Source organism: Lathyrus oleraceus, chromosome 2 (genome assembly GCF_024323335.1).
Source record: "Lathyrus oleraceus cultivar Zhongwan6 chromosome 2, CAAS_Psat_ZW6_1.0, whole genome shotgun sequence".
In the NCBI taxonomy this organism is placed as follows: Eukaryota; Viridiplantae; Streptophyta; class Magnoliopsida; order Fabales; family Fabaceae; genus Lathyrus; species Lathyrus oleraceus.
The window spans coordinates 160,488,006-160,513,164 of record NC_066580.1 but is presented as its reverse complement, the minus strand read 5'-3'; positions in this window follow the sequence as shown (position 1 = coordinate 160,513,164).

Genomic DNA, 25,159 nt, shown 5'->3' with positions numbered 1-25,159 from the left:
ACATCTTACAGAAGCACAAAGCTCCCCTTGAGATGTATAATCCTATAAAGATAAAATAAGAATGAAAGAACACTTTCCTTATTTACCTTTAGAAGTCCCAGAGTGAATATTCAGTCAAAATCTGGTTTATCTTTAGAAGTTAGTTGATGTTGTCCAGAGAGCTGGTTTATAACATCATCATTCTTATAGGCTTTACTTCATAATCTTTTCTTTAGAAACTTTTCTTCAGAAACTTTTCTTCTTTGAAGGATAAGGGTTTTAGAACCTTGACATTTAAGAAGGTCTCTCTTATCTGAATTTCTAATCCATAATTTTTCATAAAGGGCATATTCAAAACCATTCTGATTCTTGAGAAATAACCCTGCAAAAACACTTAACAAACTCTTTTTCGAAGTATTTGTTAGCAGAAGAATTTAAACAATGTTTGAATTTTTACTTAAGGAATTTAGATATCAAAATAAACACTTAATTCTTCCCCTTCAGAACGTTATGTTTTCTCCCCTTTTGTCATCGATCAAAAATATAAAAGACAAAAATAAATAAAGAGAAATAAAACATTTTTCATTAATAGAGTGCCAACAGGCAGTACAAAGTATAATGAAAAGAAGCAAAAGAAAAGTTTAAGTAAATAAAATATAAGGGTTTTGGGGAGGAGGTGGCGGTGGAGGAGGAACTCTTGACATTAATTGACCTTTGCATTATCAGACTTGATTTTCTTGATTGTCCTCAGAAGATAAACTGGAATAGGCTGAGTCACAGAAGCTTCTAAGCCAACTATCTAATTAGGAGCTTCTTCCATAACATAGTCTTGAGGTTTAGGAGTTGCATCAGGTTCTAGAGTAGATTCAATGTATTGAACAATTTCTGTTTCTGGAGCAGCTTCTTCTCCTTCCGTAGCTTTTGGAGAGGTTTTCTTGATTTCTGGAGAAGGAAGGCATATTTAGGAATTTCTCAGCTTCTAGAGTTCCATTAAGGGAACGAACCCAGAACGGAATTTTCTTTTAGCAAGAGTGTACCCAAGATCCTTCAGCTTGGAAATCTTGGAGTTTATCCAGCTTCTATAAGCTTCCCATGATGAATCACTTGCAGAAGGGTTTGCGAAGAGCGACTAACAATCATTGCTTTCTCCAAACGACTTTTAGATTCAGATTCAAAATCCGTCAGAACCTTTCCAAAGTCAGGGGAGGACTTTGTTGGTGGTTTGGGGTATTTATTGAAAGGTTGATTTTGGACTCATCAAAGTCAGGACCAAAAAGAGAAAGATGTGTTGGTTGAATGACAGGAGGTGATTCAGGTAAGGTGATTTCTGGTTCAAAATCAAACATTCCTTCAGGAGTTCCGTCAGAAATATGTTCTTCAGAAACACTTCTTGCGGGAGATGTTCTAGGTGTTGTAAAATTTGGATTAGTTGGTTGGGGAGCATTAACATTTGGTGGTGGTGAAATGGATGCGATTTGTAACTGTGGAGGAGATGATGGTGGTGGTATCTATTGTTGTTCTAAAACAGGAGCAGAAACTAAAGGAGTTTCTATAATGGGATTTGATATTTGTGGGTTTGATACTGGTGTTGGAATTGGGATTGGTTTAGACATAGTGGATTGAGATGGAGGAAGGATTGGTAAGATTCTAGAAGAGATTGAATCATAATTTAAAGGAGTGCTATCAGAAGGAAGCTTACCAGAAACTCTTGAAGACTGGACGACTCCAAAAGTTTCCTTCAGAATTATTGCCTTTTGGCGCGCACTTAGAGGCACCTCATCTTTATCATGAAAGATAGAAATCTTCTTCTTCTTCTGAGCCATAGAAGATCCTTCACCTCTGAACTCTTTTATTCTCTTTCCATGAACATCATGGTAAGTTTCAGGAAGGTTAAAAGGATCCACCAAAGGTTCAATTCCTTCCTTCAGACAACTTTCCAAATAAGTCATCAGTACTTGTGGAGGTTCAACTTTGGTGAATATAAGGTAGTTATCAATGGGATTTCTTGTACCACGAATATCATCCTTAGTCAGAATGACAACTAGCCTTTGAAATTTGGAGATAAGATCCATACTCTTTAGATTCTTCCCCATAAGACTTTACCAGCATCCTACGCCAGCTCTTATGTCAAACCACTGACCAGAAGGTCATCCACCAAGCCACTTTCCACAAGGATATCAGAAATCAATATGCCGTTGGGAATGGCTTTGATCCTAGACTTCTTGGATGATCCACCAGTTCTAGATTCTCTGATAGAACCCCTTATGAACTTAAACAGAAGTGATGGAAGTCCTAACTTGACACCCTTTTCCAGAAGGAATAACATGATTTTCTGATGTGTATTGATATAGTCAGAACTGTTTGTACTTGGCATGTGGTTAATGCAACCCAAAATGATCTTGAACCAAACCCTTAGGTTCCTTGTTAAGTCCTTAGCACTAGGACCCTTTTCATTAGTGAAGTTGGTTTCTTCCTTGAAGATGACAAGATAAATATCATCATCTCTCTAAGTAGTAACGGTTGCACTGTGAACCCTCTTCCCTTTACCATAATGACCAATGAGATAAGCTATGGACTTCTCATTAATGACTATCTTCCTATTCATGACATAGGAAGTGATAGTTTCCTTCTCGACAGTTGCATGAACCCAAAACTGATTTACTAACACAAGGTAAACTGGGCATGTGAGTCTCTCGAAGAAGGTGTTCCATCCTTGAACATTATGTAGCGGTAAATTCATGATCATCAAGCTATGGATAAGCAAGACATCAAATAACAAGAGTCGCCACCACGCTTTTATTGTTTCCAAGGGAAAAGGGAAAAGTACGAACAAAACCCCAAAATAAGAAGTTTTCAAATCAAAACTAATAAAATACCAGAGATTACATGTAAGGGGGTTGGTTACACAGAGGGAAGGTGTTAGCACCCAAAGTGTCCTAGGTACTCCTAGGGAGCCCTTTCTTGTGTGCATATGTATTTTGTACAAAGTGATGTTTACAAACAAATAAAATGGGGGGATGAGAAAAGAATTCATTAATTATATTTTTGTGTTTGACAAGACCTTCAGACTTGTGCCTACGTACCAACATAAGAATGAGGGATCAAAACCTCGTAGTTCGTGATACAAATTTCAAAGTGGATGTATTGCTTTTAATCAAAAATTAAGTTTGAAAGGCACAAAGGCCTAAAAATGGTTTGAATGAGTTAGTTATTTTTGGCTTTTTAAAATTTTAAGTCAAGTATAGTTAAGTTTATTTACAAGTTTGATTTAAGAAAAGAAGTTTGAAAATGTAATGGCATAAGACCAAAGTTTCTAATTTGCAAGGGGTCTAAGTTTAGAAAAAAACAAATTCAAACAAAGAAGTTTTTAAAAGAAGGGAGAGATTTTGAAATTAAAGAGATGGGGAAGAGATGAAGAGACTAATCCTAAGCATAAATTTAAAAGTTAAGAGTTGAAAAGATCTGACCAATTGACTGTAATCCAATAGGCAAGAATGCCATATAGAAACCCAAATTTCCATTGGGCAGTTGAATCAAGCAACAAACAATCCATGCAATACCATGAAAGAGGGGAGACTTACAATCTCACTAACTAGAATGCTATGCCTATTTGTGTCAAAAATTTAGCGCTGTGTTAAGCAATCGTAATTGGACTTATATAGAAGTCAAAACTATTTGAGGTCGGTCAATAGAATTTTGGTGTTAATACATGTTAGAGACATAGTATAATGGACTATGCTCATGAAACATACCACACACAAAAAGAATATGCAAAAGAGGTGGCCTAATCTCATCCATACTTATGTTGATTTTTCAATCGAATAGCCTTAGGACTTTGAGATATCATAGGCCAAATGAAATGGATGCATAAAGAAAGGGAATTAGATGAAGAGGGAGGGGAATAGATCAAAACTCAAATTGGTCAAAGGAGGACTTTTACCAAATTAATATCATTCATTCATTTCGGGAGATGGAATGTACATTCCATCAATCCCCTAAATCCAATGATCTTAACCTAGCAAAATCAAATCAACCTCGACCAAGGCCCAACAACACAAGTCAAACCTATACAAATCATCAAGATAGTTCAAAACAATTATTTGACATTTATTAAATTTGAAAATACTAAAAATAATGCATTAAATTAAATATGGTTTGTCAAATTCCTAAAATCTCATCAAAACACCAAAGAAATATCCATGAGATTTATCATAGGTCAAACAAGGTCAAAGGACCTTGGAGAAAAAATTTCAGAATTTTTGGAGACTTAAAAGTATTTTTAAATAATTAAAAATATTCATAAAATCAATTAAATCATGAAAAATATTAACAATGATCCAAAAAATAATTTTAATTCAAAATATGAAAGAAGAATTTATTTAAATTTTTTTAGTGAAACTCTCATATTTTTTGGATTAATATTAAAATTAATATGAATTAATAAAAATCAAATGAAAATCAAAAAATCAAAAAAACGTGGACCACTTGATCTCCCTCATTAATTGAGGTGGCAGATCAAGTGGTCTAAAACGCGCGTTCCACCAAACACACGAGTCAGCGCGCCACACCAATGGTATTCAAAAGCAACGCTCAAGATTAAAAGAATTTAAACAAGATCAATGGCTCAGAACATGTCCAGCACACCACCGGCGCTGGACCTCTTGTCACCTTCTCAAGCGAGGTCCACCGGACTGGTTCGCTCATCACCATCACAAAAAAAAAAGAGGACATGATCTGAAAGAAAAAATGGCGTAGAGCACGAATCTGACCTCAATTTCAACTAACTCCAAATATATAAAAAGATACGAGGAGTTTAATTTTGAGGTATGTCAACTAAGTTGCTTGGATTTTACCTCAAAGCAACTCAATCTTTTTGCCTACATTGGTAGGACTTCAGACAACCAAAGATCCAAGAGAAAAGATGAGAATTGAGTGAGAATCGAAGAGAAGAAGATTTATGAAAATTACCTTCAATGTTGTGTATAAATGGATCTTGATTGCTTCAAACTTGACTTGATCACACTCGAGGAGTTTGCAGAATTGGTTTGGCAATGGTACAAAGCTTTGGATCCTGGAGTTTTTGAATCTCCAAACAATGAGATTCAAACTCAATTTTCAAGTTGAAAATTCTCAAGTTTTCCTTTGAATGGTGAGGGTTTCAATTGGGGGGAAAAGCTGGCGCGTAAGATGTGTTTGAAATGAGCTCAGAGGCCTTGTATTTATAGCATTTGGGATTGATAATTGCACACTTGAAAAATTGCTAAAAATGGAAAGGGTGATGCACAAGCTTACATGGGCGTGTACAGACCCATGAAGCAATCCATTATGATCCAATTGCAACTGTACTGAAGTTCAAATCATGCTTGCATGGCAAGGCAAAGTGAAATGGAGTTTTGGACATTTGATTTTCTCCAATGATGCAGACCTGTTAAGACCATGCGCAGCCCTAGCAAACCTCATCCAAAATGCAAGAAATAGGATTATTTGGAAGGCTTAGATCAAGGGGAACAACTTTTATGTTGGACACTTTTCCAATTGGAATTTGGATCATGGTGAATTTTGAGGTGGAAGTTTGTAAATTTCAACATGTCAAAATTTTTTCTAAGTGTTAAGTCATATATCTCAATATTCCACCTTACTTAACCTTTTATGTGAGCTCCAATTGAGAAAAGTGTCTTTATAAAAGTTGTAGCTATTTCAAAGACCTTAAAAATGGTCACCAATTTCATGTCATTTGGATTTATAATGATAGAGTTATTCATTTTTGAAGTTGAGGAAAATCACTTGTTCAAAGGTATAGGTCAAAAATGACCTATAATGTATCCTCATATCACATGCTCATAAAAGTTGATTTAGCTCTCACTCCAAACATAAAAGTTGAAGCAGACATCTTTAATTTGATTGTGAAACTTTTAAATCTTTCATCTCATAAAAATTGAGCAAGTTATGGTCTTGGGAAGTTGACTTTCAAATTAGGGTTTAGACAAAATGACCTATAATATTTCAACATTGAAAATGATTTTCCAAGAAAAACTAGCTCTAGGTTTCAACATGAAAGTTGTTTGTAATGTCATTTAGAGTAACGTTTATCTTGAAATCATTTTCATATGGTGAAAATTGTAAGAGATAGGGTCTAGGGAGACCTAGTTTTGATCAGATGATATCATATGGCCAACCACCATCAAATTACTTGCTAACTTCCAATTCTCTTGACTTTCTAGGCTCATGGTAGATCATATATGCATAAGATGATGAACTTTCAAATGTCCCTTGAGAAATTTGATCAATTGGGGAGATAGCTTGTTGGAGATGTTACTCAAGATACCCAGTCAAACTAGGGTTTCCAAGGCAAATCACCTCCAAATTCTTGAAGAATGCTTGATTAATATAACATGTAGAGATCATTGGGACTCATATATGATGCTTTGAGACATTGTGAATCAATCCTTGGTTGTGCTCTTAGCTATGAGGGTCTTAAACCCTAGATGTGAACTTGATAAATCAATGGGGATCATGCCCTACCTACAAAAGAGTTAGGCAAATAGGCAACTGCAAAGACATATTTTTGGTATTTTGGTTAGTAAAAAATGATAATATACAAGTATGATACAATCACATAGTGCTTGGTGATCTCTCCCAAAGCAAACCCAATGAAATAGGGGTAAGGAGGATACCAAGGTATGATCCCAATGCCAATGCATATGATGAAATTGCATGAGGGATCTTAGGGTCAACATTGGGGTCTTACAACTGCCCCTATTTAAGGACATTCTAACTGAGGAGGTGAAGGTTAAAATCTTCATATCAACTAAGTAGAATGGGCTTAAATAACAATATAGTAACAAATTTTGGTCCCTAAGAGACCTCATGATGCGTATGATATGAAATGTAAAAGCGAATTCTCTATGGGGGAAATGTTGCCACAAAGGAAAAGAAATCAGAGAGACCGAAAATCCGCAGGAGCGCAATGCATTTCGTAAGGAAAGCTCACCGGGGAAACAGAGACTCTGGGGGGAATAAAAGGGTTATGCGTAGGCTAGACTACGACTTAAACCTGCTGGGGGACTCACAGGGATTCCATAAACATGGAAAGACTCAGCCGGGGAAAAAAACATCTGCAGGGGAAACGAGTAGATTAGGGTAAAGCTGACGTACTTAGATCATGCATGAAAAGCAATTTCACTAAGGAAATACACACTCAACTCAACTGGGGAAGAAATAAACTCTAACACAGGAGGAGTAAAAATCTATTATCCACTACCTGTTACCGAGTAAGGAGATAATAGAGATCCGACAGAGAGGACATCCGTCATCGGTTAGGATGAACATATCAAGGATGACTCGCTGAGAACCACCAGGAGGGAGTATTCATTACTGGTTACTGGGTAAGAATAGCCTTACCGAGGAAAACTACAGAAAAATAGGATTTATAACTACCAGTTAGTGGGTAGAAGACCAAAGATGAGAATACCCATCACCGGTTAGGGTGAACATGTCAAGGATATACTCAGAAGGGAAGAAAATCCGTCATCGGTTAAGATGAACATATCAAGGGTAGACTTGCCTGTGATGTCAAGGAGGATATCCGTCATCGGTTAAGATGAACATATCAAGGATAAACCAACTGAGCAAAAAGTAGGAATTACATCTATCGAATGCTGGATAGAATACCATAAAAGAGAAAATCTGTCACCTGTTAGGATGAACATATCAAGGATAAACTCTATTGAGGAGCAAAATAGGAATTACATCTATCAGTTACTGGATAGAATACCACAAAAAGAAAATTCGTCATCGGTTAGGATGAATATATCAAGGATAGACTTTGCAAAGGGGAAAGAAAAGCAGGATTTACAGCTACCGGTTACTGGGTAGAAGAACGCAAAGAGAAGGAAACCCGTCATCGGTTAGGATGAACATATCAAGGATTATCTCTATGGGGAACAAAATAGGGATTACAACTACCTTTTTATTGGGTAGAATACCAAGGATGAGAGTATCTGTCATCGGTTAGGATGAACATATCAAGGATAAACTCAGACAAGGAAAGAAAATATCCGTCATCGGTTAGGATGAACATATCAAGGATATTCTTTCGGGAAAAGAATGAATCCATCGGGGACTCTGCTGATAGGGAAAAGAGGGGTACCTCTGCTGGGCATTGGGCAAGAAGTAGCAAACTGCAAACTAAGAAGAATATTACCAGTTACTGGGTAATAAACTCTTAGGGGACCCAAAGCATCTATCTAGGTAAGAACTAGAAAGAAACGGTCAATCAAGACTCAAACTAATGAGGATATAACTCAAGGGGAGTGGTTCCATCCAGATAATCCACTAGGGAGGAAACTGAAACAAAAATCATCCACGAGGAAATAACTCAGTGGGGAGAGGAGAAAGGTTAAAGTCTTTCTGCTTAAGGGGCCGACACTCTACAATTGAAGGAGGACAGACGCCAGATTTATATGGGGATAAAGTACCGCCATAATAGAGAATAAGAGTCTCAAACAATGAATCAACCAATATGATGATATAATCATGCAATTATATGAGTGTATATGTATATGTATATATATATATGATGATTATGGTGACAAAATGATCGCAAAGGATACAAAGGTGTCGCAAAAATTTGAATCATCGATACAACCCTAGGTCAATCCACAAAAGAGGGGAACAAATGCCTAAGCAAAGAGATCAACATCCCAAAGGCTCAACCCTAGCTAGGGAAGGAGGAAACCTGTTGAGGAGAGGAAATGTTATCAAATCTGCGGGGAATTTCAGGTCAATACCATATTGAATGAGAGACAACTGTACAGAGGATAAACGCAAATAGCTACTCAGGAACCAGGAGGAAACTCTAACTGGGGATCAAGCTGGATGGCGATTGTTGGAGAAACCAACGCAATCTACTAAGGAAGCCACTCTTACTCTGCAGGAGATTAAAAATAACATCAAACCTGCTGAGGAATATACAAACTCAACTGGGGAATATCCACAAACTCTGTTGGGGGGAATGAATCAACCAACTCGGCTGGGGATAATTGAAGGGTTAACTGCTCGGGTGAACCATCAATGCTCCACACTTAGGACTTGCTGTTTTTGAAATGCTGCTGATATTTCTTTTCACTTGCTTCTTAAAATTATTGCTTTTATATGTTTAAGAAAATTATTTTGATTAAAAATTTTAAACTAAAAAATGATCATAATAATATTTAAAACTATTTGGATGAAGTAAATAAGAGTGGAAATAATTGGATAAAAGTTCAACTTTATTTAATAGAATGGTAGTCTGTAAATGAAAAGACTCCATAGATCTTTACAAAGTTGAAAGTGGTAGTTTACATGGAAAAGGGTTACATTGAATACAAATGATCGTTAATCCTTCCACCAACTCTTGATATTCGTTGTGCTTTTGGCCGCTATTGGGGATGATGAATTGACATCAACCCTTGTGCTCAACAAAGTTTCTCCAAAAATTGAAGATCAGCAGAACGCAGTTACTTGCCATAATCCCTAATTTTTGCATAAGTTTCCCCAGGGCGGGGTACTCAACTTATCAGGATAATTCTTTTCTATTTTATGTCTCTAATTTTTGCTTGGATCGCCCTTTCGGGTTTTCAATCCACCGAGACACTCATTTTTGCCTAAGTCGCCCTTTCGGGTTTTCAACTTAGCGAGCTGTTCTTTTCTTTGTTAGGCGAAGTATTTCTTGACTGCATCTGTGTTCATAGAACGAGTGAACTCTTCACCATCCATAGTTGTAAGAATCAATGCACCACCTGAAAAGGCTCTCTTAACAACATATGAGCCTTCATAATTAGGAGTCCATTTGCCCTTAGAATCTAGTTTGAAAGATAGAATCTTCTTGAGCACAAGGTTACCTTCCTTGAATACCCGAGATCTGACCTTCTTATCAAAAGATTTCTTCATCCTTTGTTGATATAACTGACCATGACACATGGCCGTTAACCTCTTCTCTTCAATTAAATTCAACTGATTAAACCTGGTCTGACACCATTCAGCCTCAATCAACTTGGCTTCCATGAGCACTCACAATGACAGAATCTCAACCTCAACGGGGAGCACTGCTTCCATACCATATACAAGAGAGAAAGGGGTTCCCCCTGTTGAAGTGCGGATGGATGTACGATACCCGTGCAAAGCAAATGGGAGCATCTCATGCCAATCCTTATACGTCACAACCATCTTCTGAATAATCTTCTTGATGTTCTTGTTTGCAGCTTCAACATCCCCATTCATATTGGGTCTGTAGGGAGAAGAATTATGGTGTGTAATCTTGAAGTCTTTACAAAGAGCTTCCACCATATTATTATTCAAGTTCGATCCATTACCAGCAATGATCTTACTTGACACACCATAACGACATATAATCTGATTCTTGATAAACCTTAAAAAAACTTGCTTGGTCACATTCGCATATGATGCCGCTTTAACCCATTTTATGAAGTAATCAATGTAAGACCCCAATTTTGACCCTAAGATCCCTCATGCAATTCCATCATATGCATTAGCATTGGGATCATACCTTGGCATCCTCCTTACCCCTTTTTCATTGGGTTTGTTTTGGGAGAAATCGACAAGCACTATGTGATTGTATCATACTTATATTTTATCATTTCACTAACCAAAATACCAAAAATATGTCTTTGCATTTTCCTAACTCTTTTGTAGGTAGGGCATGATCTCCATTGATCTATCAAGTTCACATCTAGGGTTTGAGACCCTCATGACAAAGAGCACAACCATGGATTGATTCAAGGATGGTCATAAACATCATATATGAGTCCCAATGATCTCTACATGTTATATTGATCAAGTTTTCTTCAAGAGTTTGAGGGTGATTTGCCTTGGAAACCCTAGTTTGACTAGGTATCTTGAGTAACTTCTCCAATAAGCTATCTCACCAATTGATCAAATTTCTCAAGGGACACTTCAAAATTCATCATATTATGGATATATGATCTACCATGATCCTAGAAAGTCAAGAGAATTGAAGATTAGCAAGTTGGTTGATGGTGGTTGGCCAGATGAATTCATCTGATTAAAACTGGGCCTCCCTAGACCCTATCTCCTACAATTTTCACCTTATGAAAATGATTCCAAGATAAAACTCACTCTAAATTACATTCCAAACAACTTTCATGTTTAGACCTAGAGCTAGTTTTGCTTGGGAAATCATTTTCTATGTTGAAACATTATAGGTCATTTTGTCTAAACCCTAATTTGAAAGTCAACTTCCCAAGGTCATAACTTGCTCAATTTTTATGAGATGAAAGATTTCCAAGTTTCAAAATCAAATTCAATAGGTCTAATTCAAAGTTTATGTTTGGAGTGAGAGATGATTCAACTTTTATGAGCATGTGATATGAGGTTACATTATAGGTCACTTTTGACCTATACCATTGATCAAGTGATTTTTCTAAACTTCAGAAATGCATAACTCTATAATTTCAAATCCAAATGACATGAAATTAGTGACCATTTTGAAGGTCTTTGTGATAGATACAACTTTAATGAAGACACTTTTCTCATTTGAAGCTCACATAAAACGTTAAGCAAGGTGGAATATTGAGACATATGGCTTGACACTTAGAAAAAATTTCAATATGTTAAAATTTCCAAACTTCCACCTCAAAATTATTCAAGTTCCAAGCTCCAAATGGAAAAGTGTTGAACATGAAAGTTGTTCCTATTGATCTAACCTCTCTAAAAAGCCTAAATTCATCCATTTTGGACAAGAAATGAATAGGCTGCGCATGGCTTGAACATGGTATCATCATTTGGCAAGATTGAACTTCAAACATCCATGCACAATTGCCTAGCATTCCAACATGACTTCAGCCTTGCTTACACTCAATTATGATTCTCTTGTTGTCTGAAGTCCTACCAATGTAGGCAAGAAGATTGAGTTACTTTGAGGCCAAATCGAAGCAACTCAGTTCATGTACCTCAAATTTCAACTCCATGTATCTCTCAATATACTTGGAGTTAGTATAAACTGAGGTCAAATTCGCGCTCAGTGCCATTTTTTTTGAAATCATGTCCTTCTTTTTAATTTTGGTGATGGTTATGACTGAACTAGTTCGGCGAAGCTTGCCTGAGAAGGAGACCAAAGCTGTAGCTTCGGTGGTGAGTTGGCGTGATTAGAGCCACATGATCCATTTGAAATGAAATAGTCTCGTGCGTTGGTTTGAATTAACTTTTCTGTGGCGCGCTAACTCAGGCGCATCGTGGATTGTGCGCTTGTGACCAATTAATGAGGGAGATCAAGTGGTCCACTTTTTTCTGATAATTTAATTTTCATTTTAATCCTTTTATTTTCATTAATTCATATTAATTTTAATATTGATCCAAAAAATATGGGAGTTTCACCAAAAATTTCCAAATAATTTCCTCTTTCATATTCTGAATTAAAATTATTTTTTGGATCATTATTAATATTTTTCATGATTTAATGAATTTTTCATTTGTTTTTAATTGTTTAAAAATACTTTTGAATGTCCAAAAATTATGAGATTTTTTCTCCAAGATCCTTTGACCTTGTTTGACCTATAATAAATCTCATGGCCATTTCTTTGGTGTTTTGATGAGGTTTTAGGATTTGGACAAACCATATTTAATTTAAATGCCTTATTTTAGTATTTTTAATTTGATTAATTACCAAATAATTTTATTAACCAATTGTGATGACTTGTTGGTGTTTGACTATTGTTGTTGGACCTTGGTCAAGGTTGATTTGACTTTGGCAAATTAATATAATTGGATTTAGGGGATTGATGGAATGTACATTCCATCTCCCAAAATGAATGGATGATATTAATTTGGTAAAAGTCCTCATTTGACCAATTTGTGTTTTGATCCTTTCCCCTCCCACTTCATCTTATTCCTCTTCTTCATCCATTAATTCCATTTGGCCTATAATATCTCAAAATCCTAAGGCTAGTTGATTGAAAAATTAACATGAGTATGAATGAGATTAGGACACACCTTTTGCATATCCTTTTTTGTGTGTGATATGTTTCATGAGCATAGTCTATTATACTATGTCTCTAACATGCATTAACATCAAAATTTTATTGCCCGACCTCGAATAGTTGTGACTTCTACATAAGTCCAATTACGATTGCTTAACATAGCGCTAAATTTGTGACACAAAAGGCATAAGCATTCTAGTTAGTGAGATTGTAAGTCTCCCCTCTTTCGTGGTATTGTATGGAAACTTGGCCTTTTATCCTTCCTTTAGAAGATGTCTTGGTTCAAGGATCCATGCTTGTGATAAGTGAGTTGAGTTTTCTTCAAAGAATGTCTTAAAATGAAAAGCAAAAGCAAAACAATACTAACTTCTAACCTATTAACTACTAACTTTTAATTTCAAGCCCTTTACTTTAATGTCATTTAATTCTAGCTTTTATACATTTGCCATTATTCATATCATTCTAATTGTTTATGTTAATGCAATTTTCACTTTGTCCATTTGGACCATATTGTGTGATATATTTTGTTTGTGTATACTTTGCTTGTTTGTGTGGTCTTTGACCATTAATGTACATAATAACAACAAAAAACCCTAAAAAAACTTTTGTGTGGACTGTTGGCTTGATCTTGGACAAATGGACTTAGAATTTAGGAAACATTCCTATGCTAAAGGACTTGGCCAATGCTAACTTATTGAGAAACCTAGTGCTTGCAATTTGAAACTTGATCTGATACATCATTCAAGATCCTTCTCAGTTCATCTGCAACATGATCATTGTGAAGCTATTATTTTGAACCTATGACTTGTGAAATTTATCTGTTACATTGGCTATTTTGAAGAAGATCATGAAATGAATAAGCTTGGATGTGGCCATATTTATTTGATGCCTTTTCTCTTCAAGATAATATAATTATGCATTTTTATGTTGCTTGATTCTAAAAGTTCAAGAGAATTCTGAGTTTCTATTGACATTCTTGTCTATTGGATTGCTACCCATTTGGTCAGATCTTTTCAACTCTAATCTTTTAATTTTGTGCATAGGATAGTCTCTTCATCTTCTCCCCACTTTCTTTAATTTCAAAATCTCTCCCTCTCTTTTTCAAAACCTTCTTTGATTGAACTTATTTTGTTCTAAACTTTGACCACTTTGCAAAAAGATAGAAACTTTGGCCTTATGCCATTGCATTTTTCAAACTTCTTTTCTTAAATCAAACTTGTGAATAAATGTAATTATACTTGACTTAAACTTTCAAAAAGCCAAAAAAGAACTAACTCATTCAAAACATTTTTAGGCCTTTGTGCCTTTCAAACTTAATTTTTGTTAAAAGCAATGGATCCACTTTGAAATTTGTATCACGAACTACGAGGTTTTGATCCCTCATTTTTATGTTGGTACTTAGGCACAAGACCGAAGATCTAGTCAAACACAAAAATATAATTAATGAATTCTTTTCTCATCCCCCCATTCTATTTGTTTGTAAACATCACTTTATACCAAGTACATATGCAAACAAAAAGGGCTCCCTAGGAGTACCTAGGACACTTTGGGTGCTAACACCTTCCCTCTGTGTAACCAACCCCCTTACCTGTAATCTCTGATATTTTATTAGTTTTGATTTGAAAACTTCTTACTTTTGGGTTTTGTTCGTACTTTTTTCCCTTTTCCCTTGGAAACAATAAAAGCGCGGTGGTGACTCTTGTTATTTGATCTCTAACTTATCCATAGCTTGATGATCATGGATTTACCGCTACAGAAATTAAGTGGCGACTCTGCTGGGGAGTAGTCTCCTGTGGGTTTAGCCTACTTTTTTTGTGTATATATTTGTATATATGTGATGTTTGTATATATGTATGTGTGATATAATCTGCTTATTGTGCTTGGTGATCTCTGAGTGGTGAGATAAGTTCTAACCTGAACTTGAGTGCAATTAAGATAGGAGGATGGTATAGTCATGTTCGACTTGTATGGAGTAGTCCTTAACAAGTTGGCTTGAGACCCATCTGCTCAGTGGAGACTCTTTTGGATTTGGAAATGTCACACAAGTATTTGTGGTTCGGCATTACTATCTCTAATTGGGTCCGAGAAGCTGAAGACCGTAGAACATCTACCCCCTCTTGACCTATTTAGGACATAGTGCGGAGACTGTTCAAGTGTAGACTTGATAATAGTTGTTACACGATACTACACTCAGACGAGTTTCTCTTGAGAATATTATGGGTCGACGAGTCAATCATCTTAACCTGTAATATCTGATAGATGGAATTAAGACTCTGGGAACTTTTTAGAACATGATCTACAGGTTTTTATCCTTAGATCACTCCTTAGGGATGGTTCTAAATCAGGCTCCATGCTCGTGACTTACAACAAACCCTTGATTCTTGGTTGATCCAATCAAGTCTTGTCAATATCAATGGAACTTGGGTGTTGATAAGGTGTAAACCATAATCCACCAAAATGGATGATTGATCTTGACGATGACTTGATTCATCCCTTGACATTTGTTTGCCTTGTGTGTGATCCCTTATTTGTGATTGTTGCATTCATGCATTCATGCGCATCATAACATTCATCACACGAAAATTTCAAGGAACTGAGGTATTATTTGCAAATATTTTCAGACCATGGATTGTGGACGAAGGAACACTAAGAAGTATAGTTTCAGATGTATCGAATTGAAAGAGTTAAGGAAGCTAGCATATTTTGTATTAGATCCCTTGGACTTCAAACAACGTCATGGGAAGCTTCTATCCATCTTGTCTGTTGATGTGGTTGAAGGACTTTTGAGTGTATTGGTGCAGTTCTATGATCTGCTCTACCGTTTTTTCACTTTCCCAGATTATTAGCTTGTGCCTACCTTGGAGGAGTATTCTCATCTTTTGGGGATACCTATTTCTAGTAGAGTGCCTTTTAGTGGATGGGAGGAGATTCCCCGATCTAGTCTTATTGCTGAACCTCTTCACTTAAAGAAGTCTGAGATAGAGGCTCATTAGGTGAAGAAAGGAGGATTATTTGGGTTGCCATCTGATTTCCTCATCAAGGAAGCTATTACTTTTGCTCAAGCCGGTAGTGTGGATGCTTTTGAAGCTATCTTTGTGTTGCTCATCTATGGATTAACTTTGTTCCCTAACATTGACGGTTTTGTTGATGTTAACGCCATTAGACTTTTCTTGATTAGGAATCCTGTGCCTACTTTATTGGGTAATATGTATTTCTCTTTGCATCTAAGGAATTCTAAAGGTGGTGGAACGATTGTCTGTTGTATCCCTCTTCTATACAAGTGGTTTATTTCGCACTTGCCTCAGACACCTGCTTTTGTGAAGAACAAACAATGTCTAAGGTGGTCTCAGAGACTTATGTCTCTCACTAATGCTGATATAGTTTGGTATGATCCGTCTTTAAGCGGTTTGGATATTATTGATAGTTGTGGTGAATTCTCTAATATGCCTCTCATTAGTACACAAGGAGGAATTAACTACAACCCTGCTTTGGCTCGTCGTCAACTTGGGTTCTCCTTGAGAGACAAACCTAATAACACTTTGTTAGAAGGTCTTTTCTATCAAGAGGGTAAAGATCCCCAACATTTGAAGCAGAAGATTATACATGCTTGGCATAATGTGCATAGGAAAGGAATATCCGAGCTTGGTTCGTGAAATTGTGTAGCTTTGGAAGCTTACACTCTTTGGGTGAAGAAGAGAGCTTTGGAGTTGAAGATGCCTTATCCTTGCGAAAGACCTATGTTTATGGTTGCGGTTGAGCCATTAACTCTCCCTAACCTAGATGTAGAGGAGTTGGAAGACGCCCTCGCCAAGATGAAGCAAGAGAAGGATATGTGGGAAGAGTGTTTCCGTGCTTTGAGCAAGAAGCATGAAGAGTTACAGTTGGAGTATAAGGACAAAGATGCACTTATTGAGCTACTTGAAGACCGAGTGACGAAAAGAAAGAGAGAGCCAAAGGTTCCATCTTCTAGCATGCCTCAGCCTCCCGTTTCTTGGAAGAAGATTGTTGATCAGCTTGTCCTCGAGAAGACTCAGATGAAGACTTCTTTTGAGACCGAGATCCGTCGCATTCGAAGGAAGTACGCGCCTACAACTAGATCTTCTGACATTGTTGATAGGGATCCTTAGGATGACTAGTCTCCTTTTCTCTTGTATTTTTCATTTGGTTTCTGAAATTGTACTCAGTGTAATCCTTCCAATTTATATAAATAAAAAGAGATTTTTGGTCATATCAAATTGTTGCAATTTCCATTTAAATATATATATTTGCAAATGATATAGTAAGTTCCTTGAAAGTAAAAAAAATAATAATCACGCATTGCATTTCATGCATCATTTGCATAAGCAGGTTTTCGCCAGGTGTCTGATTAGTGTTTCTTCTATGCTTTAGCCAAGCTGACTCGCCGGTATAATACCCGAGCCAATCATCTGAGAATTATGGAGAATTTGGAGCAAGAGAACAGAGAGCTGAAGGACGAGATCGCCTACCTGATTGCCATGATGAAGTCGGTTCTTGCTGCTCAGAGTCAATCTTCTCCAACACCTGCAACTCCTCCCGCGAGGACTGTTATTTCAGAGGTAGCTACCTCTACCGTGCCTACTGCTACCACCCACTTCGCGCCGAATATGCTTGCCAGATTCTCGTGGGGAATGCCGCCCAACTTTGTGCCCGAAGGCTTTGCGCCTACTTTTGCTTCCATGCTGGCATCTAGCCCCGTCATGTCCATGCCACCTTCCGTTGTGCACACCTTGCCTCGCATAGAGGATACCACCTATCATTCCGAGCCGTCTAAGGGTCCGGATGTGTATGAGGAGATGGATGAAATGAAAGATCAATTTCTTGAGTTGCGCAAGGAATTGAAGATGCTGAGAGGTAAAGATCTGTTTGGAAAGAGTGTTGTTAAGTTGTGCTTAGTGCCTAATGTCAAGATCCCTGTGAAGTTCAAAGTGCCTGACTTTGAAAAGTATAAGGGGAACTCTTGTCCGCTCAGTCATCTTGTGATGTATGCTCGCAAGATGTCTACTCAGACCGACAATGATCAATTACTTATCCACCACTTCCAAGATAGTCTGACCGGCGTTGCGCTCCGTTGGTACATGGGATTGGACAGTGCCAACATTCACACTTTCAATGACTTGGGGGAGGCTTTTGTTAAGCAGTATAAATATAATGTGGACATGGCGCCTGATAGAGACCAGTTGAGGTCTATGTCTCAGAAAGACAAAGAGACATTTAAAGAGTATGCGCAAAGATGGAGGGAGTTGACTGCCCAGATCACTCCTCCTTTGGAGGAAAAAGAAATGACAAAGATCTTCTTGAAAACTCTGAGTTCATTTTACTATGAACGAATGATTGTTAGTGCCCCCAGTGACTTTACCAAAATCGTAAACATGGGGATTAAGCTTGAGGAAAGAGTTTGTGAGGGACGTTTGTCAAAAGATGAGGCATCAACAAGCAAGAGGTATGACAGTAATTTTGGTAAGAAGAAGGACAGTGAGATGAATGCAGTAATCAGTGGGAGGAAGAGGAGGCCTCATATCAGAAGAAATACAACATCCCATCAACATCATCATCATCATCAAGTATCCTCGGTAATTCCGGTATTTTCTAATCAACAAGCAACACCAATTCAACAACAACAACGTCAACAACAACAACCGCAACAAACAAACACCTACAACAACAACAATACCAACAACAATCATCATCAACAGAACTTTGAGAGGAAAAAGGTCTCTTTCGACCTGATTCCTATGTCACATGAAAAGTTGTATCCCTCGTTAGTTCTCAAGAACTTAATGTAACCGAGGAACCCACCACAGATTCCAGAACCACTTCCTTGGTGGTATAAACCTGAGCTCCGTTGTGCTTTTCATCAAGGAGCACCCGGACACGACATTGAAAATTGTTATCCATTGAAGTATGAGGTTCAAAAATTGATGAAGAGTGGTATGGTGTCCTTTGAGGATCGTGCGCCAAATGTGAAAGCAAACCCTTTGCCCGCTCATGGGAACTCTTCTGTGAATATGGTGGACGGTTGTCCTGGAGAATTCAAATTTTTTGATGTGCGTTTTATCAGGAGGTCCTTAATGCAGATGCATAAGGATGTGTGTTTGGTAAGTGAATGTGAGCACGACCATGATGGTTGTGCTGTTTGTAGTGTTAACCCGAGGGGTTGCGAAGTTGTGAAAAGGGACATCCAACGACTGATGGATGAAGGCATGATCCAAATTGTTCAATCCTGTCATGTAGATGACGATGTTAATTTCATAGTGCATGTTTTCAAGCAACACTAGCGGTTGGTAATCCAGTATGACTCTAGTAACAGTAACGGTCAAAGATCAGTATCGTCGTTGGTAATACGGTTAGCGGGCCCAGTCCCGTATTCATCTGATAAAGTTGTGCCATATCAGTATAATGCTACAATGATGAAGGATGGTCAAGAGGTCCCGTTACCTTCGGCTAGTTCAGTAGTGAGCATTGCTGATGTTACAAAGGTGACCCTCAGTGGTCGAGTGTTTGGGCCGGTGTTCCTAAAGGATATAGAGGAAGCATTTGTTGGCAAGAAAGTGCAAGTGCCTAGTGTAGATCCAGTTGGATGCTCAAAAGATAAATCTGGTGAATCCAGTAATTTGAAAACCAATGATGATGATGAGGTACTCCAACTAATTAAAAGAGGCGAGTTTAATGTGGTAGAACAGCTGCTCCAGACCCCCTCAATAATTTCAGTGTTGTCTCTGCTGATGAATTCTGAAGCACACAGAGAAACACTACAGAGAGTTCTAGAACAAGCGTTTGTAGAGCATGATGTTACTGTGGATCAGTTTGATCACATTGTGGCTAACATCACCTCTTGCAATAATCTGAGCTTTTGCGACGAAGAACTCCCCGAGGATGGCAGAAACCATAATCTGGCTTTGTATATTTCCATGAATTGCAAGGAAGATGCTTTATCAAATGTGCTTGTTGACACCGGGTCATCACTGAATGTGCTTCCGAAGTCAACTTTGTCGAAGCTATCTTATCAAGGAGCTCCCATGAGGTATAGCGGTGTAATCGTCAAAGCTTTTGACGATTCACACAAAATAGTAATTGGTGAAGTGGACCTTCTAGTCAAGATAGGTCCGAGTGATTTTCAGATTACTTTTCAAGTAATGGATATCCACCCGACCTACAGTTGCTTATTGGGAAGGCCATGGATCCATGAGGCGGGAGCTGTTAGTTCCACTTTACACCAGAAGCTCAAATTTGTCAAGAATGGCAAGCTTGTGATTGTTGGCGGGGAGAAGGCGTTGTTGGTTAGCCACCTATCATCTTTCTCTTATGTTGAAGTTGAGGATGAGGTTGGAACTCCGTTCCAAGCCTTATTTATTACTGTTGAGAAGAGAGTTGGGGAACCTATGTCCTCATTGAAAGATGCTCAGAAGATTGTTGAAGAAGGTACTGTTGATTAGTAGGGGCGCATGGTAGAGGTCTCCGACAACAAGGGCATAACTGGTATGGGGTTCCAGAAATGCTCATCAACTGTTAGATCTGAAGATATGCAACTTAGATTTCATATAGGAGGGTTCATTCATGGCAATGAACAACACTTAGCTGCTGTACTAAAGGATGACGAAGAGGAAGACTGCACCAATTTTGTGACGCATGGAAAAGATTGCAACAATTGGACTGCTTTTGATATTCTTGTTATTTTGCATCGATCTAAGTAATTGCTTTTATATGTTTTCAAAATCCTTCTCCTATGCCTAAGGGAGAAGTGAACATTGTTTGGGCATTTTCAAATTGATCATCAATGAAATTAATTCTATTCATCCACATCTATGATGTTTGTTTTTACTTTTTGCTTTATTCCGAAAATGGTAATCACAAAAAACATAAAAAAACAATATAATTGTCCATCTGCATAATATTTGGTCACAAATTCACTTCTCTAAAATCAAAATATCAAATCATTATGCAGGTTGGTTCCTAACCCCATTGAATACAACGATCCTTCTCTTTCTCCAAATTTTGAACTCCCTGTGTTTGAGGCCGAGGAGGAAAGTGATGTAAAAGTGAGGGATGAATTATCCCGTCTTCTTGAGCAAGATGAAAAGACCATTCAACCGTTCGAAGGGCAAGTCGAGTTAGTCAATTTGGGTTCCGAGGATGATGTGAAGGAAGTCAAGATTGGGTCTCGACTGTGTCCAGATGTCAACAAGGGGTTGATTGATCTTCTTCGAGAGTATTCAAATGTGTTTGGTTGGTCCTATCAAGACATGTCTGGTTTAGATTATGAGATTGTGGAGCATAGATTGTCGTTGAAACCAGAATGCCCGCCAGTCATACAGAAGTTGAGAAGAACACATCCTGATATGGTAGTGAAGATCAAAGAAGAAGTGCAGAAGCAGATTGATGCCGATTTTCTTATAACTGCTGAGTATCCGCAATGGGTTGCCAATATTATGCCTGTGCCGGAGAAAGATGGAAAAGTCCGCATGTGTGTTGATTATAGAGATTTGAATAAAGCCAGTCTGAAAGATGATTTTCCTCTGCCACACATTGATATGTTGGTAGATAATACTGCTAAATTCAAAGTCTTTTCGTTTATGGATGGATTTTCCGGATATAATCAGATCAAGATGGCACCCGAAGATATGGAGAAGACCACATTCATTACACCTTGGGGAACATTCTGTTATAGATTGATTCCTTTCGATTTAAAGAATGCTGGTGCAACTTACCAAAGAGCAATGACTACTCTTTTTCATGATATGATGCATAAAGAGATAGAAGTTTATATCGATGACATGATTGCTAAATTGATTGATGAAGAGGAATATGTTGAGCATTTTTTGAAGCTATTCCAGCGTTTAAGGAAGTATAAACTCTACTTGAATCCCAATAAGTGTACTTTTGGTGTTCGTTATGGTAAGTTGTTGGGCTTTATTGTCAGCGAGAAGGGTATTGAAGTGGATCCTGCCAAGGTCAAAGCAATACAAGAGATGTCTGCGCCCAAAACTGAGAAGCAAGTCAGAGGTTTTCTCGGTCGCTTGAATTATGTTTCCAAATTCATTTCCCACATGAATGCCACATGTGCGCCTATATTCAAGCTTCTTCGGAAAGATCAATCTTGTGATTGGACTGAAAATTTCCAGAAAGCTTTTGACATTATCAAGGAATATTTGCTTGAACCTCCGATTTTGTCTCCACCTGTTGAAGGAAGATCGTTGATCATGTATTTCATTGTGCTCGAAGATAGTATGGGTTGTGTTCTTGGTCAGCAAGACGAGACTGGAAAGAAAGAATTTACAATTTACTACCTCAGTAAGAAGTTCACCGACTGTGAGACTCGGTATTTGATGCTTGAGAAGACTTGTTGCACATTGGCTTGGGCTGCTAAGCGTCTATGCCAGTATATGTTGAATCATACCACTTGGTTGATATCCAAAATGGATCCAATCAAGTATATATTTGAAAAGTCTGCTTTAACTGGGAGAATTGCCCGTTGGCAGATGTTGTTATCAGAGTATGATATCGAATACCGATCTCAGAAAGCGATCAAAGGTAGTATTTTGGCTGACCATTTGGCTCACCAACCAATTGAAGATTATCAGTCAGTGCAATATGATATTCCTGATGAAGAGATTTTGTACTTAAAAATGAAGGATTGTGATGAACCATTGCTTGAAGAAGGGCCAGAACCTGGTTCCCGTTGGGGCATGGTATTTGATGGAGTTGTTAATCAATATGGAAATGGCATTGGGGAAGTGATTATTACTCCTCAAGGCACGCATTTACCATTTATAGCTAGGTTGACTTTCAAGTGTACAAACAACATGGAAAAATATGAAGCTTGCATTATGGGGCTTGAAGAGGCCATGACTCTTATAATCAAGTATTTGGATGTCTTTGGTGATTCGACTTTGGTTGTGAATCAAATCAAAGGAGAATGAGAGACAAATCAACCCGGTTTAATACCATATAGAGATTATGCGAGGAGGATTTCAACTTTCTTTACAAAGGTCAAGTTTCATCATATTCCTCGAGATGAGAACCGGATGGCAGATGCTCTTGCAACATTGGCATCAATGATTATAGTGAAATATTGGAATGAAGTTCCCAATTTATCTGTGATGCCTCTTGATAGGCCAGCTTATGTGTTTGTTGTTGAAGAGATCAAAGATGAGAAGCTGCGGTATTATGACATCAAGTGTTTCCTCCAAAGTCAGATTTACCCGCCCGGGGCATCTTTGAAAGATAAGAAGACTTTGAGAAGATTAGCCAGCAATTTCTACTTGAATGTTGATGTACTGTACAAGAGAAACTTCAACATGGTTTTGCTTAGATACGTGGATAGACACGAAGCAGACTTGTTGATGACCGAAGTGCATGAAGGTTCCTTTGGTACTCACTCTAATGGACATGCAACGGCGAAGAAGATGTTGCGAGCAGGTTACCATTGGCTGACAATGGAATCTGATTGTTACAAGTTTGTGAAGAAATGCCACAAGTGTCAAATATATGATGATAAGATTCATGTTCCTCCGACACAATTGAATTTTATCTCTTCCCCATGGCCCTTCTCCATGTGGGGAATTGATATGATTGGGATGATTGAGCCCAAAGCTTTGAATGGACATCATTTCGTTTTGGTGGAAATTGACTACTTCACAAAATTGGTTGAAGCGGCGCCGTATGCAAATATAACCAAGCAAGTTGTTGTAAGGTTTATCAAGAATTAGATAATATGCCGTTATGGTGTGCCAAGCAAGATCATTACTGATAATGGATCAAACTTGAATAACAATATGATGAAAGCTCTTTATAAAGACTTCAAGATTGCACATCATAATTCTTCTCCCTACAGACCTAAGATGAATGGGGTTGTTGAAGCTGTGAACAAGAACATCAAGAAGATTATTCAGAAGATGGTTGTCACGTACAAAGATTGGCATGAGATGCTCCCATTTGCTTTGCATGGGTATCGTACATCCATCCGCACTTCAATAGGGGCAACCATTTTCTCTCTTGTGTATGGTATGGAAGTAGTACTCCTCGTAGAGGTTGAGATTCCTTCATTGTGTGTGCTCATGGAAGCCAAGTTGACTAAGGCTGAATGGTGTCAGACTAGGTTTGACCAATTGAATTTAATTGAAGAGAAAAGGTTAACTGTGTCATGGTCAATTATATCAGCAAAGGATGAAGAAAGCTTTTGATAAGAAGGTCAAACCTCATGTGTTCAGAGAAGGTGACCTTGTGCTCAAGAAGATTCTATCTTTCAAACCAGATTCTAGGGGAAAATGGACTCCTAATTATGAAGGCCCGTATGTTGTTAAGAGAGCCTTTTCAGGCGGTGCTTTGATTCTTACAACTATGGATGGTGAAGAGTTCACACATCCAGTGAATGCAGATGTAGTCAACAAATACTTCGCCTAAAAAATAAAAGAACAGCTCGCTAAGTTGAAAACCTGAAAGGGCGGCTTAGGCAAAGATAAGCGTCTCGGTGGATTGAAAACCCGAAAGGGCGATCCAGGCAAAACTTAGAGACATAAAACAGAAAGAATTTCCCGATAAGTTGAGTACCCCACCTTGGGGAAACTTATGCAAAAATTAGGGATTGTGGCAAGTAACTGCACTCTGCTGATCTTCAAGGTTTCGAAGACTTGTTTAAACACAAGGGCCGACACCAGCTCATCCTAGCAGCGGTCAAGAGCACAATGGATATCAAGAGTTGGTAGAAGGATTAAGGATCATTTGTATTCAATGTAATCCTTTTCCATGTAAATTACCATTTTCAACTTTGTAAAGATCTATGGAGTCTTGTCATTTACAGACTACCATTCCATTAAATAAAGTTGAGCTTTTATCCAATTGTTTCTACTCTTATTTACTTCAGCCAATAGTTTTAAAATTTTATTATGATCATTTTGGAATTAAATTTTTAATCAAAATCAATTTTTCTTAAATATATAAAAGCAAGAATTTTTCAAAGCAATTAAAAAGAAATATCAACAACATTTTGATGGATAACAAGTCCTTAAGTGTGAAACATCGAAGGTTCCCCAAGCAGTTAACCCTTCTGGTATCCCTAGACGTTTGTGTTGATTCAGTTCCTTGGCGGAGTGTTTGATCCCCAGTGGAGCTTTATTCCTTGTCCTCAACTGAGTTGGTTGATTCAAATACCCTGCGACGTGTTGTTA